The sequence below is a fragment of the Seriola lalandi genome, unplaced genomic scaffold, assembly GCF_002814215.2.
Source record: "Seriola lalandi dorsalis isolate HSWRI2012SDOR001 ecotype SW California unplaced genomic scaffold, Sedor1 jcf7180002054933, whole genome shotgun sequence".
Taxonomy (NCBI): Eukaryota; Metazoa; Chordata; class Actinopteri; order Carangiformes; family Carangidae; genus Seriola; species Seriola lalandi.
In genome coordinates, this window is record NW_019525485.1 from 730,740 (window position 1) to 737,017 (window position 6,278).

General features: G+C 41.2%; 1 pseudogene across 1 annotated transcript in view; it reads right to left on the minus strand.

The window, feature by feature from the left end:
• The window catches only part of LOC111644413 (uncharacterized), a 17,458-nt pseudogene that overhangs the window by 5,464 nt on the left and 5,716 nt on the right, over positions 1-6,278 (minus strand). The window contains exons 3-9 of the transcript XR_015436225.1: positions 3,936-4,036; positions 3,739-3,825; positions 3,472-3,582; positions 3,233-3,346; positions 1,798-1,876; positions 1,424-1,652; positions 7-651 (exon numbers count right to left, since the gene is read on the minus strand). The product of XR_015436225.1 is annotated as an uncharacterized LOC111644413 (transcript). The remainder of the gene's footprint in view (positions 1-6; positions 652-1,423; positions 1,653-1,797; positions 1,877-3,232; positions 3,347-3,471; positions 3,583-3,738; positions 3,826-3,935; positions 4,037-6,278) is intronic.

Below are 6,278 nucleotides of genomic sequence, written 5' to 3' on the forward strand. Positions count from 1 at the left end.
AGAGGCGAGCGGAGGGAAGCAGTTTCCCCCTGATGAGGTTTGTCAGCAGCACGTCCACTGAGGTGGACTCTGTGACATCAGTCAGGATCTCAGTGTTGTGGAAGTCCAGGGGAAGTCGACACTCATCCAGACCGTCAAAGATGAACACGACCTGGAACTGTTCAAACCTGCAGATTCCTGCTTCTTTGGTCTCAGTAAAGAAGTGATGAACAAGTTCCACCAAGCTGAACTTCTTCTCTTTCAGCACATTCAGCTCTCTGAAAGTGAATGGAAATGTGAACTGTATGTCCCGGTTAGCTTTGTCTTCAGCCCAGTCCAGAGTGAACTTCTGCGTTAAGACTGTTTTACCAATGCCAGCCACTCCCTTTGTCATCACTGTTCTGATTGGTCCATCTCTTCCAGGGGAGGCTTTAAATATGTCTTCTCGTCTGATGGTTGTTTCTGGTCTATCTGGTTTCTTGGACGCTGTTTCAATCTGTCTGACCTCATGTTCACCATTGACCTGTCCAGTCCCTCCCTCTGTGATGTAGAGCTCTGTGTAGATCTGATTCAGAGGGGTTGGGTTTCCTGCTTTACCAATCCCCTCAAACACACACTGGAACTTCTTCCTCAAATTAGATTTGAGTCTAGGTTGGCACATAACAGGAGATTCTGAAAGAACACAAATGCATATTTTCTTAAAGTAGGTATGTATAAACCGCAAGAGGGTCAAGTGAGCCTCTAAACAAGTTTACACTGTTAACTTATTCTTACCACCCCCTCCAGTAACAACAGAATGTCCAGTAACAATGTTTACCGCTTAGGATTTATACTACATAGTTTATAATTATTCTTAACATTGTTTGTAGAGGCTGCATTTATTTGGTTATATCTATCTGGATGAGAATATAGTATAACACTAGCAGCTAAGCTAATTTAGCTTTGCATCAGGACAGCAATCAGGGTGTTGCATGTAACACTTGTAACTGAAATTTACAGTGGTGGGAAGGACAGAGTCTGAGCTGTGTTTATTTTTAAAGTAACAGAGAATTCAGTGCATTGAGGGAGGCCATTGAGGGTCCACTGGCCTATGATATAATGTTGTTGATAAAAATGTTTGGTTTTTTTTGCAGAGACAAATTGAAGAAATGTCTTTGGAGGAGTGGAGGCAGTTAGAGAGGGAGGTCTTTGACAGTCAGCCAAGCCCAGTTCTCATACATTTCTACTGGAGACTAATCCATCATCAGGGCATCAGAAACTGGACACTGTTTAGATTTTGTTGTAGAAAGACATAACGAAATAATTAAGAAATAAAATCTATGACCGATTTGTAAAGAAAATACAATGGTTTGATCACCCTAAAGAATTACATGTGAACAGATTTCCCCACGTGTTGAGACGTTAGTAAATGTCCATCATGTTAAATCTTTAGAGAAATCCTTACTGCTCTGCAGAAAGTCAGCCAGCTCCTCCTGCTTCAGTCTCCTCAGGAAGTTCACTGTGATCTTCAGAAATGCCTCTCTGCTGCTCCTCCTCTGCTCTTCATCCTCATCGCCCAACACCTCCTCATCCTCCCCCTGACTCTCTAAGCATTCTGGGTAATTTGGACTCAGAACCCTCTTGATTTTTTTCAACTCGTTCTTCACAAAAGTGCTAATGTTCTCCTCCATCAGCTGGAACAAAAAAAACTATATGAATGACACAATCAAACATCTGATCCATGTTGGACAGACTGACAGTCCACTGGTCTAACAGGGAGAGCAGGGAGGTTAGTTTCAACAGAACAGATGTGAAATTAGTTTTTGTACATGTACAGACCATAAATATGGAGTCCAGGTGTGTTTGATGCTGCTGGGCAGACTGACCACTGGGAACCTCTGAGCTCTCCTGGTGCACTCTGCGGAGGAATCATGAAGAATAAGCTCACATTATGTCTTTCCACACAGAGACAGACGAAAGATAAAAGTCCATGAAGTCATGTTTGGATGTGAACAGGGAATCAGACGACTCCCTGCAGTAGTAAAGGTTTACTAGTCCTGCTCAACCCACTGAGCTGTTTGTAGCTTTCAGCTCAGTGTTTGTAGGGTTCCGCCCACACATAGACTTTACTTGGGCTGGTCGCCCAGGTATTTTAACAGGTGCCCAAGTATATTTGGCATTTTATTTGTATGTTTCTAATCCATCAGAATGGTGTCAGCCGCACTTGATTAACTACTCTCTACTCACTCCCCTGTACCTCTTCTTTCTGCTAACATGCAGACAAACAGAAAGAGGGAGACGCATGGCATTACATTCGACAGGGACACGGTGGATATTGCACAAACAATGTAAAACAACTCCTCTTCTTACTATGCTTATTAACTGTTCTGTGACTTTGATAATAGCTTTGAACACTAAGCTTAATTTAAATTACATGTGTTTCCAGCACATGTAATGCAACATGCAACAATCATCTGTTTTTCAGGTCAGAACTGACCTGAGAAGCTGACTGAAAAGGGAAGCACCTGGCTGCAGGTATACGAATATCGATAAATGGACGAGCACCACGGGCATTCCTATTTGGCCAGGCATCGGAGCTGTTGTTTAAAAAACCTAGAAAAATGATGTGCTCTGCGCAGCAATGCAATGTTTGTCACTGAGGGATATGAAATAAATGCAAATATTGTGTTAATGTTCACACATATTTGTTCTTGGTCACACCAAGTTACTACGTCAACTTCATTAAAAGAGGAGTGTGTTTTCTGCTTTATTCAGTGTTTGTAACGGTTCTAATCACCGGGTCTGTTTGATTTCCTCAACCACTGACACTGAAGGAATCAAAACGGGGAGAAGCTCACTGTAATGATGGTTAAGACAACTCCCATGATCCCACGCTATTTCATGACATCATCCAACTTCATCTGTTTTTTATTATTCTGATTGAGAGACCCTGGAGGCAGAAGTTGCATACTGTGCGTTTGAGTAGTTGTGTGCTGTGCTGCTGTGCAAAGCTTACAGAGTGTTCTGTTTGCAGGTCGGCGGCTAAGAGCGATCTACTGATGTCAACAGGTCTAGGAAGAAAGGCCGGGACCCCAACGAGGCGTTTCATGCAAATGAGAAAAGTGTGTTTTGCCCTGACAGAGGTACTCCCTCTGGCGTGTACTTTGAGCCTTGTGACTTTGTAGATGATTAAAAGCTAAAAGCTGTATGACACACTAGGAAAGGGAAAGCTCAGAAAAGAATAATGGGGTTCTCTTTAATACTGAGAACTTACCCTGTGTCAGATAAATGTTGTTGTTTAAAATCGGTAAAAATATCCTTTGACCACGCACTGTTGAAGGACACACAGCTGGGTTCAGGTCCAACAGAGTCTCGTCTCTGATGGATCCTGAAAGAATAACAAATCGAAGCTTTTGTTCAGTAAATGTTTTTTTCGGCATGAAATGGTACAAAATATATATATATGTATAAAATACTAATAATTTTAGCATTTAAACGCTAATAACAACTGACTTGTTGACAGGTAAATGGTGTCGTTTAAAATCAGTAAAAATATCCTTCGACCAGTCGCTCTTTAAAGACAGAGAGCTGGGTTCAGGGGAGTCTGGTCGCTGCTGCTGGATCCTGCAACAGAAAAGAACAGATAAATGTGCATGTTGGATAAAAAACTGAAAATGTGTTCAGTCTTTGTATAAACACAAAATCTAATGTTTGGTGTGAAATGCCTTTCTGTCAGTTTTAAAGTCTTAAGCTTGTTTGAAATCATGAGGATTAATTGACCAGTTGTTCTTCACAGATGCAGAGCTGGGTCCAGGTCCAGGTCCAGGTCCAGGTCCAGCGGAGTCTGGTGTGTGCTGCTGCTCTGGGCTTCAACACAACACAACACACAGAGCTTTGAGTGTGAATAATGATGGTGCAGTGATCTGAGTGCTGAGCTCTGACACAGAGTCATGGACAGTTAGAGATCCTCATCTCACCTCTGAGCTCTGGTCTGGCTCTCATGTTCCCCACACAGAGTGGTTTTAGAGGGAGGGGCTCCCTCCTCTCTGGCCTCACACTGATCCATGCTGCTGAGTTCACATCCACATCAGCTCACACACACTCTCTACCTTCATATGGAAAGAAACACAAATCATTCATCTACACATCGATTGAAATCCCCCTTTACATAATTTCTCCTGTGAAAAGGTCAGCTGCTCCTCCACTGATGGGCTCTTCTTCTTCTGTTGCACATCAGTGTCAGTTGAATGCAGTCACACAGAGGTGTGAGGCAGAGGAAGCTGCCATCAGCTGCTGTAATTCTACTATCAGTCCACGAGACGGCACAATGAAGCTGCAGTGAAGTGTAGAGCAGCCCAGCTACAGCTGATTATTTCCCACACAACTGGGACTGAATTTATTTCACCTCAAAGCCCCAATATTATAACATTCAGTCAATTTACTGACAATGAAAATTAAAAAATATAAAAAAGATTGTAGAGCTGCGACTGACAGTTATTTTCTCCATTTATCGATTAATCATTTGTTCAATAACAAATTATCTATTCAAGTTTCTCAAGAGTCTGAGATGACGTCTTCAAACGTCTTGTTTTGTCAGAGCAACAATCAAAGACCCCGAAATATTCAGATTTCACAGAGAAAAGAAGGAAATCTTTTGTTTAGGCTGAAAATAGAATTGTATTGTTTATTATTCCTAATAACTGTAATAACATGTTGTAGTTTCATCTTTAATCATGTATGTGTTGATGGATGTGTTTTTAATCTACAACCTACAAACTGAAAAGTTACCCTACATCTCTCAGGTACATGAGACAAGTAACAGAACATGGAAATACTAAAGCAGACCTACTTCAGAACTGTACTGAGTAAATGTACTCAGTTCCTCTCCACCACTGTTGAAGAATCTGAACCCTAATTATTGCAACACTAGTTCCCGTTGGAGGAGAACCATGAGCCTCTGACTCACTAGATGCGGTGTTAATTGTCTTTCTGAACATCATATAGAGCCTTAAAACCCCTGTCAGCCCCTCAGCCCGCCACACTGTGCACACCAGTCCTGTAGTGTGAATCTAATGACAGCCATTCACCCACAGAGAAAGCCAGAGCTTTTTTCTCCAGCCGAGCTCAGACCGCATTTAGTGGCTCAGACAGCGGGAGAGCAGCGGCTCACCGCAGGCTCACTGATGCGGGAAAAGCTGCCTCCAGTCATCAGTAAGTGGAGATAGACAGCAATAACTACTGCGCCTGACCATCAACTAACTCTGCTTCTACTCTTATTCCACCGCTTGTACTGTAAATATCCAAACAACATGGCGAACAGTTTAATATTATTCTGGACTTTACAGTTTACAGCGCTGACTCAGTCACAGTCACATTATAGTAACACTACTACAACCCGAGCGCCAGATATCACAAGCAAAGACAGGTGTAACGAGTAAAACATTAAAAGCTGTTCACATTACCTCCTGGGGGAGAAAATAATCTGCGTCACAACATTAGTCAAAAGTGAAACTAAACTTCAACAGGGAAACGCCCAGAGCGATGTGTGGGAGCAGTTTACCAAGAGTCAGATAAAGACCAGAAAGTTATTGGACAGACACGTTTAAGAACATGTTCAGTTGTACTTTGACTTTATTTAGAGACAAAAATGTTTTTCTAATGCATGTACAGTATACCAGTGTTTTTAATACATTAATATCCAGTCACATTCTGAATTATTTCACAATGTCCATAATCTAATCTCTATAGGCTGGATGTGAAAGTGTTCTGCAGTAACTTCACCCTGGCCAGCATTATAGTTCAGACTTAATTTGCTACTTAACAATATTGGTTATCAACAAACTTGCGATCCATAATAATATGTATTGGGATCTATAAAGAAAAACATAATAAAAATGTGAACTATATAAAACTGTAAAAGTGGAACTCTCTGCTTTGTGGTTACACAGCCTTCGTCGAGAGTCCAGACTGGGGCACAACATGAGGGTTTTTAAAGATGAAATGAAATCCACAATGATTTCTGGAGGCAGCTTTTTACAACATTGTTATAAAGAAATGCAGGATACAGAGACCCTTAATATATACAGTGTTTAATAGAAATTCAGCTAAAGGTATTAAAATCGTTTCACTCCTTACAGTGTCACATTACTAGCACCTATGTCATTTGTTCTTTAACTGCAACCTTTGTGATCACAATAATGTTGAATCAATCAACTCTTCTCAAACAAAGATTCAAACATAAAACGCTTTCACAAAGGTAGGATTCATTTCACAAAATAAAATAAGAATTATCTGAAATCTTGTTAGACTCACTCTATAGT